The 12,919-nt window shown below is 33.1% G+C and overlaps 1 long non-coding RNA gene across 7 annotated transcripts; it reads right to left on the reverse strand.

The window, feature by feature from the left end:
• Window positions 1-4,919: 4,919 nt before the first annotated feature.
• LOC138311292 (uncharacterized) lies at window positions 4,920-12,648 on the reverse strand. Of its 7 annotated transcripts, none has more exons than XR_011206558.1 (8): window positions 11,858-12,646; window positions 11,455-11,541; window positions 10,835-11,035; window positions 10,532-10,695; window positions 9,469-9,547; window positions 8,997-9,037; window positions 8,395-8,500; window positions 4,920-5,393 (listed from the first exon to the last, which is right to left on the reverse strand). It is a non-coding gene; the product is annotated as an uncharacterized lncRNA (long non-coding RNA). The 7 variants fall into 7 exon arrangements; XR_011206556.1 differs by adding an exon at window positions 10,204-10,282 and having other exon boundaries at window positions 10,532-11,035; XR_011206554.1 differs by having other exon boundaries at window positions 10,204-11,035; window positions 11,858-12,648.
• Window positions 12,649-12,919: the final 271 nt, after the last annotated feature.

The following is a 12,919-nucleotide window of genomic DNA, read 5'->3' on the forward strand; positions in this document are numbered from 1 at the left end:
TATGTATATAAACTTACTTAATTTATGTAATATATGTACTTATATGTATTGTGATCACGTCCCGCTCATCCTAGTGATAGTTTTTCCTCACGTCCGATGCGGACCGCCGAAAGTTATGAACTAATCCTCTGTTTCTATGTGTCTCTGCTGCTTATACTTAAAGTTCATCACATCCAGTTCCTTGGTATCCTTTTATCTCCTTTCCATCTAGTAGCTTTCTTAATTAGGATTTCTCTTGTCGCCAGCATCGGAAGGATATTAAGAAACAATTATTTTAAGCTCACCAGAGCCGCGACGGGTCCGGTGGAGCATATGTCATGGCGATGCGGGCGTTCCGTTTGTCCGTCTGTCGTTTGTCCGAGTTGCCGTCCTGCCCCAACATTACCTTTAAATCGAGCTTACGTATTCATAATGAGTTCAGCATGGATTGTAAACCCAAATTTGAGCCAGAAACATCCTTGGGGGAAGGGGAACAAGAACTGTATAAAAATTTTGGCTCAGGACCCCCCGGGGCAGGAGGGGCGGGGCCCCAATAGGGGGAAATAAAGGTAAAACCTATAAATCGCTACTCTGTCCTAGAGTTCTGCATGGATTGTAACCAAAATTAGCCCACAAAACATCCTTGGGGGAAGGGGAACAGAACTTGTATAAATTTTAGCTCTGGTCCCCCCCGGGGGCAGGAGGGGCGGGGGCCAATAGGGGAAATAGAGGTAAATCCTTTATATCGCTACTAGCCATAGAGATGTGAATGGAATGTAACCAAATTAGCCACAAACATTCTTGGGGGAGGGGGAAACAGAACTTGTATAAATTTTGGCTCTGACCCCCCGGGGACAAGAGGGGCGGCGAACCCAAATAGTGGAAAATAGAGGTAAATCCTTTAAAATCGTCAACTAGTCATAGTGTTTCTTGAATGGAATGTAACCAATATTTTGCATGCCACAAACAACCATAGGTGATATTTATAAATTTTGGCTCCTGACAACCCCTGGGGAGGCAGGAGGGGTTGGTGCCCAATAGTGGATTTAAGAGGTTAATTATTAAAATTCCGTCAGAAAAAGAAACAATGAAACCTGTATTCCGAAACATTACTATGTCAATACAAACCAGGTGAGCAATACAGGACCCTCTGGGCCCTCTTGTGTTTAATAGATTCCCATATTAATAAATAGGAAATGTAAAGAGAAGTAAAGATGGGGGTAAAAAAAAACCTTTTACAGTCAGTTATATACTGTTTGATCAGTTGCTCTGAACATATTGTAATGTTATCATTTCCTTCAATAGATAATTATCTTGACGTTCCATGTTAGTCAGTAAGCTGTCAGGTCTAAAGGAAATGAAGTTGTTTTAATGTTCGCAATAATTATATTTTCTGGTCAGCGTAATTATTACATGTAAAGAAGAAGTGATGGCATCCTCAATGGGATGCCCTACATTGGCATTGCTGGTAATCTATTAAATTAGAGCGGAATAAATCATTTTTAGGTACTGCATCTATTTCTTAATCTGGCATGCATTATATTTGCTTTTCTTTTCCCAATAGAATAATAAATATGGCAACTTTCGTAAGATTATTTTAGAGAGTTTTTTAAAAAACGTTACAGTATACAAAATATTATTTCTCATATTAATTTCTAGTAGGTTCCAAAGTGTCGATTGTGGATGGAAAAAACGATACGTTTGAGAGCTGGAGACAGAAGCTTAGGTAAAGTTAAAGTTGTTAGCATTTTCGAAGATTATAGGAAGAATTTTCTGAGACAAGTGGGGGTAACAATGAATAGAGGTATTTGGGGTGTTATTTTGTTTTGTAAAATAGTTTTCCTAGGCGGAAAGTAAGTGGTGCAAGACACGCTTTCTAGACCGCAGTAATATTTATAGTTATTTAAGCCAAAGTTTTTCTAATCTTTTCTGAGTAAACTAAAAGAGCACCCATCCTAACCTTTCATTTGTATTAAAGTTCGTTACGACAGTATATTTGAGAGCTTTCCAGTTGTTAATTCGAAGAATAAAGGAAATTTTTCTGATTTACTAGTGGGGGTCCACAATGGACTAGAGTAGTTGGTGATATTTTGTTTGTAAAATATTATCTACTTCTAGGCGGAAAGTAAGTGTTCTAGGACCGCTTTTCCAAATAGTGAATTTGATATTGGCTAGCAGATGGTAGACCAACGCAGATTGATGCTGAAGTTTTTCTAATTTACTCTGCGTCACTAAAAGAGCACCCATCCCAAACCTAGCATCAGTATTCAAACAGTGGCCGAATATATGACTTGTACATTTTTATTAAAGTTTGTTTATTAAGAGTATATTTAAGTTTTTGACTAACACTTACCTGTTACATATATTATCAATGTGGATTATGTGGATCAAAGTGTTTATGATTATCTACAAAATCTACACTTACATTATTGAATTTGATATCGATTAGGTGATCATGTTCCGTATTAGAAATAAGTAAAGATTCCGTCTTTTGGGGGTTACTAAAAGTTACCAACCATTTATTTGCCCAATTTTGAATTTTCATAAGTTCTTCGTTAATTTTAGTTTCTATTTCCAAAATTGATGGCCAAGAGCATAGCAAGGAAGTATCATCAGCAAATAATTTAGACAGACTTTCGAGGTTGTCAGAAATATCATTAATATACAATATAAAAAGGAACGGACCTAATTCTGAACCTTGGGGGACACCATAATTTGTAGATTTGACGGAAGATTTACTATCTCCTACAAAAACATGCTGTTTCCGATTACTGATGTAATTTTTTAACCAATTTAGCAATTTTCCGCCTATACAATAATTTGCTAGTTTAACATTCAGTCCCTTGTGCCACACACGATCGAATGCTTTCGAAATATCACAGAAAACTAAACATGTTGAGTGCATTTTTTCAATATTTTCACATAGGGAATGGTAGATTTCAATAAGTTGGTGAGATGAAGAATGTCCAGGTTGAAAACCTGACCGATATTTGTATATGAGTGAAGTATGAAGTAAGTAATTGTTTAGATATTTGACTACAAATCTTTCAAAAACTTTTCTTATTGTACTTAAAAGTTTTATATATAGTCCTATAGTAAGTAGAATTATGCTTATCTCCCTTGTTAAAAGGATGGCATGACTAAAGCTAATTTCCACTGTTTTGGTAAGATACCAGTATCCAAGGAAAATCTGAATATTGGAAATAATGGTAATGAAATTACAATTGCCCCCCCCCCCCCCTATTCCCCAGGACTGGGGGACAAACATGTCTTTTTTCTAATTTTTCTGCTTTGATTCCATTTACAATTAGCCTCCAAAGTCACTCCTAGTGCTTATGGTTATCTACAAAATCTACACTTACAATATTGAATTTGATATCGATTAGGTGATCATGTTCCGTATTAGAAATAAGTAAAGCCTCCGTCTTTTGGGGGTTAAAAGTTACCAACCATTTATTTGCCCAAATTTGAATTTTCATAAGGTCATCGTTAATTTTAGTTTCTATTTCCAAAATTGATGGCCCAGAGCATAGCAAGGAAGTATCATCAGCAAATAATTTAGACAGACTTTCGAGGTTGTCAGAAATATCATCAATATACAATATAAAAAGGAACGGACCAAATACTGAACCTTGGGGGACACCAGAATTTGTAGATTTGACGGAAGATTTACTATCTCCTACAAAAACATGCTGTTTCCGATTACTGATGTAATTTTTCAACCAATTTAGCAATTTTCCGCCTATATCTAATTTGCTAGCTTAACATTCAGTCCCTATTTCTATTAATTTCTTTGTGAGCGCTACACTGTCGGTCTATCAATGACATTGGTGAGGTGAAATGTATGGACAATATATCGTAGATTTTGTGTGAATTTCCGACAGTTAAAAGGTCAACATTTATATCGCCAACTATACAGATGTGAGACCACTGATGTGTGGAGTTTCTTGGAAGGCAGTGTCTATAGAAAGTTGTAATTGGTCCCAAAAAATATTTGAACGCGTTTCGCGGGGCATAATAAAGAATGAATTCTTTTTCATTAGCAAAAATGTTTAAAAAATCAAAAATACGTTCAAATGGTGGATACAAGGAGTCCCTTTGACACAAACCCAGAATATTGTTAGAAATTATCATTTTAGGTCCTTTCTTCCTTTTTAAAAAAGGCGAAATAGATAGAAATTGCACATCAAGGAGAAATATACCTAGACCTTTATTAACACTGCAACATTTGAAAGAACCGCACATGTAAAGTGAAATAGTCTGACAAAGAAAACCAGTCTAAAAGCACTCATTGGCCTTCCAAAAGTCCTTGTATAGTATATCAAAATAACAGTAAACATCTGTTAAGTGTTGACCATTGAATTTATGGAAAAGCACTGTATATATATGTATACTGTTAGTAAAAAAAATTTGTGCCAGGTCCCTGTGACACAGACATAGGACGGTTTAGGATTCCTATAATGTAAATTAATTTCTTCGTGTGCAGATCAATTTTGATGGAAATTTTATTTTTCTATTTCTTAAGAAATTATACTGGATATATTATTAGCACTAATATTACAGACTTTAGTTTTCCTTTGCCAGACTATTTACTTTAAAATTGAATTGGCAATTTTGTTTCGAAGTTAAAATAAATGTTGATTTTCATAACGCGGGTCGTCTTATGCTTCCCGCCGTCGTCCTAATTAGCGCGCGAGTTTACTCTCCCTGCATCAGATAGTAAAACAGAGAGACACGGATTACACACGACATTCGTTTATAAAGATCAAGATTACACTGGATACTTATAAACAAATGTCTTTAAGATCTAAATTAAGTTTGGCCAAAGAAGTTACTCCGACAGTGTAGACAAGATATGTATGTTCTGCTTCGTACCTTATCCGAATATGAATTATGTCATTTCTAAATATTTTAATTGAAATAAGAACACAAGACTGACATTCTTTTGAACGCTGTATTAGGCTGATGGATTGGTATTAATGGACGAGTATAATGTACATGTCTGAGTCCCAAGTCTTTTTATGAAACCAAGCGAGCCACCCAACCTGAAAAATCCTGCAGTGCAGGTTAGCAGGAGGTGCACCAGCACTCAATGCTTAAGATTTCAAATGCTGGATTTAAGAAGGCCGCGAAAAACAAAAAATATGACCAAATAAGATAGTCCTTATATTTAACATGACCGAATAAGATAGTTTTTATTAAATATTAACGAATAAGATAGTCTTTATTAAACAGTCTTAAAACGAATAAACACCCAGTGGACATCCAAGAAACATCTGTAGACACTGTATAAACACTGTAACCTCCAAAATAGGACATCTCCGTAAAGTTAGGTCCAATGTATGCTGGTCCTCTAGGATCCTACACCAAGTCTAGAACATTGCAACTTATATACACAGAAATCATTCCAAATTCTACAACAGAGAAAACACCATTAGTTCCTGCACAAATATAGACAATGCCTGCATGCTGTCTAATCACTTTGATATTTAAATCTCTGATATTTGTCAATAAAATTCTTTGAAATTGAACTAGAACACTTGCAACTTAAAACAAACATTCTGATGATTAAATTATAATGACTGTATATATAGAAGTAGATATCACACCATACATCTGGAATTTATAGAAATCCAGAAATTTGCCATTTGTCCGAATGTCAATCAACAAGCCATATTTCTCACAGACTTCAGACCACTGACATTCTAATCCGACCATGATCTGATAATTAGGTATATTGTATTGAAATATTTTAAAGCTTTTAAGGATGCTCTGGTGATTTTTTTTTTTTTTTTTTAAGACTTAACTGTTTTTCTAGTATAGATTTTTGGAAAAAGGAGTTCATATCAAAGTTGACAATGGAATAAAAAGAATATGATAGTCAGATTGTGTGCTTGGTTTTGAGCTTTTACATAGTATGAATCAGATACTTATTTGATGCGAATTGTGGCGGTGGCATTAAAGGTCATTCTATACTGAATTATTATTATGAAAGACTAAGCATGTTAAATTTTTGCAGAACTTATACAATCCGAAAACAGGAAAAGAATATAGAATTTGAACTTGTATATATATTGCTCCTATACCTGTTAAATTTTGAAGATGAAAATATTTTTTGTTTTTTGGGGTTTTTTTTTTTACAATTTTCACAGATTCAGCGCTTCACAGAAAAAAGTGCAGTTCAAAAGAAAACAAGTTGTTGTTTCTAAAACAATCATGAAAATAGAGGGTCAGTGTGCTTGATTTTTTATGACTATAAAAAAGTTGTTATTTTTTTCAGCTACTTTTGTTAAAAATTATAATTATTTTTAGCTTCATTAAAATGTTAAAATGAAAACCTGATAGTTTTGAAACAAAATAATAAGCTTTATAGATTGTGGGACAGTACTTCGACAAAATATTTTCTAATTTAGAACGTTTAGAATTTTATAATAATAATATTGTGGAGACAGTACCAATTGTACAAAATAGTTAAATTATCAAGAGACCCAGTGAATATGTACTACTGAAATTCCTATTTCAGATACTGTTCTAGTACTGTATGGAACCTGCCTCAAAATGATCACACATTGCACATTAAACTACAATGATACGGTCTCGCTATAAAGAATATTGAAAACAAATAAAGTTGATTCCTTAAGATGGCAGGTTCATGTCTTAACTTCATGATAAGGGAGACAACTTATGGTTTGTTTTGTGTAGACGCTTGATTATTGACAGATGCCTCAATGCAGGCTCTGCAAACTCTTAAACGACACATGTAATTATGCTGAACAGGGTGCATCTTTTGAAATTATTCATAAATTAAATGTACTTATTTCAAAATAACAGTTATAACCTCCATAATCTAAGTTTGTGATTTTTTGTTTATTGATTAAATGCTGTTATAAATTTAGGATTGAAAATATTGACATCTAGGTGATATTTAAAAGGAAGATAACTGCTTAATTGAAAATCGTTATCAATGACATAATGTTATAATTCTTGCTACATCTTGGTCTTCTGTCAAAATTCCCATCATGTTGATAATTCAATGATTATTGTATTACCATGATTTTCCTGTTCTGGTCTACAAGACAGATGGTCATAATAGCTCAAACCAGTATTTGTAGAAGAATAAAATTTGAAATTAACACTTATTTCCAATCAAATTTTTCAATTTATTTTTTTGTTTTCAATTAACTTACTTTATTTCATTAAACTAACAAATTAATCACTAAACAATAATATATACAATTTTGAAATTTATGTTTATATTATTAACTATAGAATATAGGAAAGAAGTCCTTAGAAGTGAGAATGTGAATTAGTAGTTTTAATGATAGGGTCAGTTCGTACGCGCCTCCCATGTCGGTCCAGTCTAGTCGTTTGTGTCCTGTCAGTTGGGAGGTTTTTCGTCAATGTCTTGTAGAGTTAGTATAAGGATTAAAGAACTGTACTTTTCTATATTCTATAAAACAAAATTTGGAAAACAAGTTACAGGTACTCAAAAAACAAGACATGATATCAGATAGTTTGTTTACTACAATGGCTATCTGCAGGAAATTTGGAAGATTATTCATTATAAGAATGATTTTCAAAAATATACTGGTTAATGCAAGAGCTAAAAATGATCCTACTGGCTCTTATAGACTAAACCATCACATTAACAAACGTGTCTTTATTGTTATAATCTAAAATTCTTCATTATTTGGAAAATATTACTACATGTAATTGTATAATTGGAAAATAAAAGCAGAGAAAAGAATTTAGAATTTTATCTTCTGCAATATTAATATGATTATATTATAACACTAAACATTATTTTAAAATTATGGAGGTTTCTGTTTTGATGAAAAAATAGGTTTTCTTCTTTTGAATGAATAAATGTGCTACAATGCTTCTTCCGAGCCTCCTTTGACACAAACCCTTTTTTTACCCCTGGCCAAGACACCATAGTCTATAAAGTGGTAAAGAGAGTGGGAGGACTGGTTTGACGTTGTCAGTATAATGTAAAAGGTTGGGTGTGCTTGTTTGGTATCTTTAGTGAGATGCTCCAGTGAGATAGCACTATAAAAAGTTACTAAATGGTACAACGCTTAACATACTGCAGCCTCCGAAAATTTGGTCTGTGTAATAAATATTTACAACATGTTCTCTGTCTACAGTAACTAATCTATTAAATTGTAGTTGTATATTATTAACAAAGTTATTTATTCACCAATTACTTGAATATTCATTTGTCAATATCTCTATAATCTGACTAAATGTAACATAAAACAGATGTACTTACTACTATATGTTTAATAACAAAATTGTTTTGCAAAATGTTTTTCTCATAATTTTAATATAGCATATTATGCCTTTATTTACATACACATTATTATAATGGGATGTTGTAATATTCAGTTTGGAGGAAATAAAGACTATTATTACCTGAATGGAGCTCTGTTCATCACTAATGGCCACAATCAAGGAACGTCTGCCATCGGTTGTCACTATCCTGGTGGTTGTCACTATCCTGGTGGTTGTCACTATCCTGCTTATTACGATGAAAAAAATATAGTATAATAAATAAAACAAATTAATTAAAAAATAAAATTATTTTAATCATTATCATAACAATATCATAAAAAAGCTCGCCTCTGGATGCTTGTTAATTTTAATTCAGGTTCCAGTTATACAATTACAATTCAAAATCATTGTGGATATTTTTCTTATAAAAAGACATTTTCATTCTACAACATCTCTCTTCTGTCGTCCTGGATTTAGATGGCACTGGTTGGGATTGGGAATGGGGGTAGGGATGTTGGAAGGGCAAATGAAAAATATTTAAAATTATTTAACATGATACTTTATTTGGTCAGGATAACCTATATCGATCGTATTTTCCCAATAGAACTTTACAATTCATATACAACAAATGGTCCCTATCGAGGAATGATTGCCATCGGTTGTTGCTATCCTGATGATGTCACGGACTCATTATCCTGATGGTTGTCACTAATCTGATGGAGATATCCTTTTGAGATACTTACCATTTTGGATTGCCAGCAAAAGTCTCCAAACTATGCTGGAGCTGCCATTGGGGAGAAGTAGTGAAAACAACAGTATGGTGGAAAACATATATGTTGATTTAAACCAGTGAATACATTGTTTATTGTTGAAGTTTCTATCAAAATTCATAGTTACTATTAAATTCCTTGTCTTCTTTTTGAGAAATAACATGAACAATAATTACAATTATTGTTAATGGACAAAAGGACGGACGAACCTGGACCACAGATAAATAGTATAAAGCTTGTAATTATAACAACATTCTACATAATAAGAAATAGAATCATCTTATAAATGACCACATTACAAGTGATGATTAGAAGCAAGGAGACTTACGAAAATATATAGAATTTACCAGAAAGGATGTGTTCACCTAATCTAACTGTAATTAGCAGAAAATGATAATTCAGTTTTTACCTCAGAAGTAAAGTACACTAATTAGATATATCCTACCTGTAATTATGAACTTTATATGTTTACCAAATTCTTCTGAACTCAAATATCACCCTCAAACATCAAGCCGCGGGACAAACTGAAAAAACAGAGATGAACAGTGAATTGACAATGAAATTGATTTTTAGCAATTATCATATATTAATTACTGAAATGGTATCGATCAGTTTTTGTTTTATATTGAGTATATATTTGGTAATCTCTCTGATCAGAAAGAAACAGAGGATATTGATATTAATTAAGGGGAGACAATTCCAGACAGAAACAGATTCAACCTTAATGAAAATATAGAAATATTTAGTGTTGCATGGAGGGAACCTCCATAGCCCTTTTGTTTACAAATAAACAAAGGTGTTTGCATCTCAAGAAAAACATAGATAAAGTCTAAGGAAAAGTGTATTATGTAACCGTCACATCAAAACCCGTTATTTGTCACACCTACCTGCTGATCTCAGTACATATATAGGACAATGACAACCTGAACACTGGTTTTGATTTTTAAGGTCATCTCACTATCTCACTCTGTGAATTCTTTATTTTTTTTTTTTGAGATTTATCATCTTGTTAAACTTTTAGGTAGGGGGTGCCAACTTGTGTAGAATTCCCCACCAAAAATTGATCAAAATTTTCATTAACTTCATACCTTGATTATTTCCCCATATCAGAAACGAATTTTAACCAAAAACAGAGAATATTGATATCAATTAAGGGGGAGACAATCTAAGACAATTCAACATGAAACGTAAAGTATGCTCTTCATGGAATTCGTCTGTGTCCAGTCGTCATTCATCTTGGCTTTGAATGCCAACTGAAACTTAAAGATCTTCAATTCTTAATTCAGATATTCATTATAATGATTCTAACAGCAATGACTTCTGTCACATTATTTTTAACTGAATAATGTATTTGATAATTGGACCACACCTTTGTGTCAAACATGTTCATTTTAACAAGTTTCATTTTCCCTCCATTTTCACCTGTGCTTTGTTCATTGACATTCCTTCGTTAATGTCATTTTCACATTTCCTAACCCATTTCTCCTCATTAGCAAGATCTGACCTACCTCATTTTGGTAACAAAGGATTCTTGTTCGTTATTTTTCCTTCCTTCGAATTTTCCGCTTCATTTGGCACTGGAAGGCAACTTTCAAGCCTGGACTTGTGGATTTTGGTCACAGGTGCCCCAATGGTAATCCAGGCGGGCTTTTGGTGATGACAGTTCCATTTTCTGATTGAAGGACAAAGGTTCTACAGCAATCGCACAGTCAATTCAATGCAGTTGTCCCCAACAGCACAGCACTACCCTTTAAAGTGTCTACGTTAACTATAAGTCGGAAAGGTTGCCGATAATTACGGGGACAAATTACCTATTTTCTGTCTTTCCGTCTAGAAAAGTAATCCCGCCCTATACCAGAACACTCTAGTATTGTACGTTTATCCTTTTGGAGCGAGCGCCGCTGTTAGAGACAAAAACGATGAAATTGATTGCGATTGTCATAGAACCATTTTTCAATCAAATCCTGATGGTTGTCACTATCCTGATGGATCAAAAGGCCCAGATGCTGGATCTGTTATTTGGGTCAAAATAGTGATATCATTAGTATGGTTGTAAACATATGATTTAATAAATAAGACCAGTCAATGCATTGTTGTCTATTTTTATAGTTAATGTTCTATTAAAAATGTGAAGTTTTTGTTTTATTTTTCTTCTTAAATACTTCATTTTAACCTATCTTTCCTTTTCCAAATGTTCTAGACCTAAATGCCAACTTAAATATTTGATGTATTTTGAAAATGAATATTTTTTTCTTGTAAAAGGAATTCGATTTTACCACTTATCTTCCAACCATCATAGTGTGGAGTGGAATGGATTTGGTTGGAATTGAAGAGGGTTAGGGAGGGGGACAATTAGACACTGCAATATCACTGCAGTTTAATTTCACAATTCAAATATAACTTTTCCTTTGAGTTTTAATAGTAAATTTACCTGAATGGAGCTCTGTTCGTCATTAATGGTCACTATCAAGGAACGTCTGCCATCATTTGTCTCCTGGTTGTTGTCATAATCCTGGAGCTGCCATTGGGGAGAAATAGTGAAAACAATCAGTATGGTGGAAAACATATATGCTGATCTAAACCGGAGATTACATTGTTTATTGTAATAGTTCCTATCAAATTTGCAGTTACTATTAAATTCCTTGTCTTCTTTTTGAGATTAAGTAACATTAACAATAATTAATGGACAAAAGGACTGACAAACGCTTGACCACAGATGAAAAGCGAATATAACAGCGACTATCTGATGATAGTTTGCAAAACATGCACAAATTTGCAATAGAACTGAAATTAATTATACAATTTTGGTAATGGTAGTTTTATAAGGAATATACCTTAATTAAGCTCTGCTAATTACTAATGGTCGCTATCATGGAACGTCTGCTATCGGGTTTCACTGTCACTTTCTTCATGGTATCGCTATCCTGAAAATATGAAAATATTTGAAACAATTATTACATGCTGATTTTTTTATTTACATTTTATTTACAATTTTTTTTTTCTTTTTTTTTTTTTATTTTTTTTTTGTGTTTTTTTCTTTTTTTTTTTTTTTTTTTTTTTTTTTTTTCTTTTTTTCATAAAATTTTTTAATACCCCAGAACATTTGAAGACTGCCAAGGTTGGGGCCTTGGGGTCAGCCTTTTTAAATATAAACAGATGTCCCCTCGCAGGGGGGCTTTCATTCATCACACATTGACATTATAGACTTCTCTCTTTCTGTCTTTCTTTCTCTTTCTTTCTTCTTTCTTTCTTCTTTCTTTCTTTCTTTTTCTTTCTTTCTTTCTTTCTTTTTCTTTCTTTCTTTCTTTCTCTCTTTCTTTCTCTTTCTTTCTATAAACAGATGTCCCCTCGCAGGGGGGCTTTCATTCATCACACATTGACATAAGAGACATTCTCTCTTTCTGTCTTTCTTTCTTTCTTTCTTCTTTCTTTCTTTCTTTCTCTCTTTCTTACTTTCTTTCTCTCTTTCTTTCTTTCTCTCTTTCTTTCTTTCTTTCTTTCTCTTTCTTTCTATAAACAGATGTCCCCTCACAGGGGGGCTTTCATTCAACACACATTGACATTAGAGACTTTCTTTCTTTCTTTCTTTCTTTCTCTTCTTTCTTTCTTTTCTTTCTTTCTTTCTTTCTTTCTTTCTTTCTTTCTTTCTTTCTTCTTTCTTTCTTTCTTTCTTTCTTTCTTTTTCTTTCTTTCTTTCTTTCTTTCTTTCTTTCTTTCTTTCTTTCTTTCTTTCTTTTTATTTCTTTCTTTCTTTCTTTCTTTCTTTCTATCTTTTCATTTTCTTTCTTGTTTCTTTCTTCTTTCTTTCACTTTCTCTCTTTCTTACTTTCTTTCTTTCTTTCTTTCATCATGTATTTAAATACATGCTGCACTTTTATACTTCCTTTCACTCCTTT

The sequence above is a fragment of the Argopecten irradians genome, unplaced genomic scaffold (genome assembly GCF_041381155.1).
Source record: "Argopecten irradians isolate NY unplaced genomic scaffold, Ai_NY scaffold_0017, whole genome shotgun sequence".
Taxonomy (NCBI): Eukaryota; Metazoa; Mollusca; class Bivalvia; order Pectinida; family Pectinidae; genus Argopecten; species Argopecten irradians.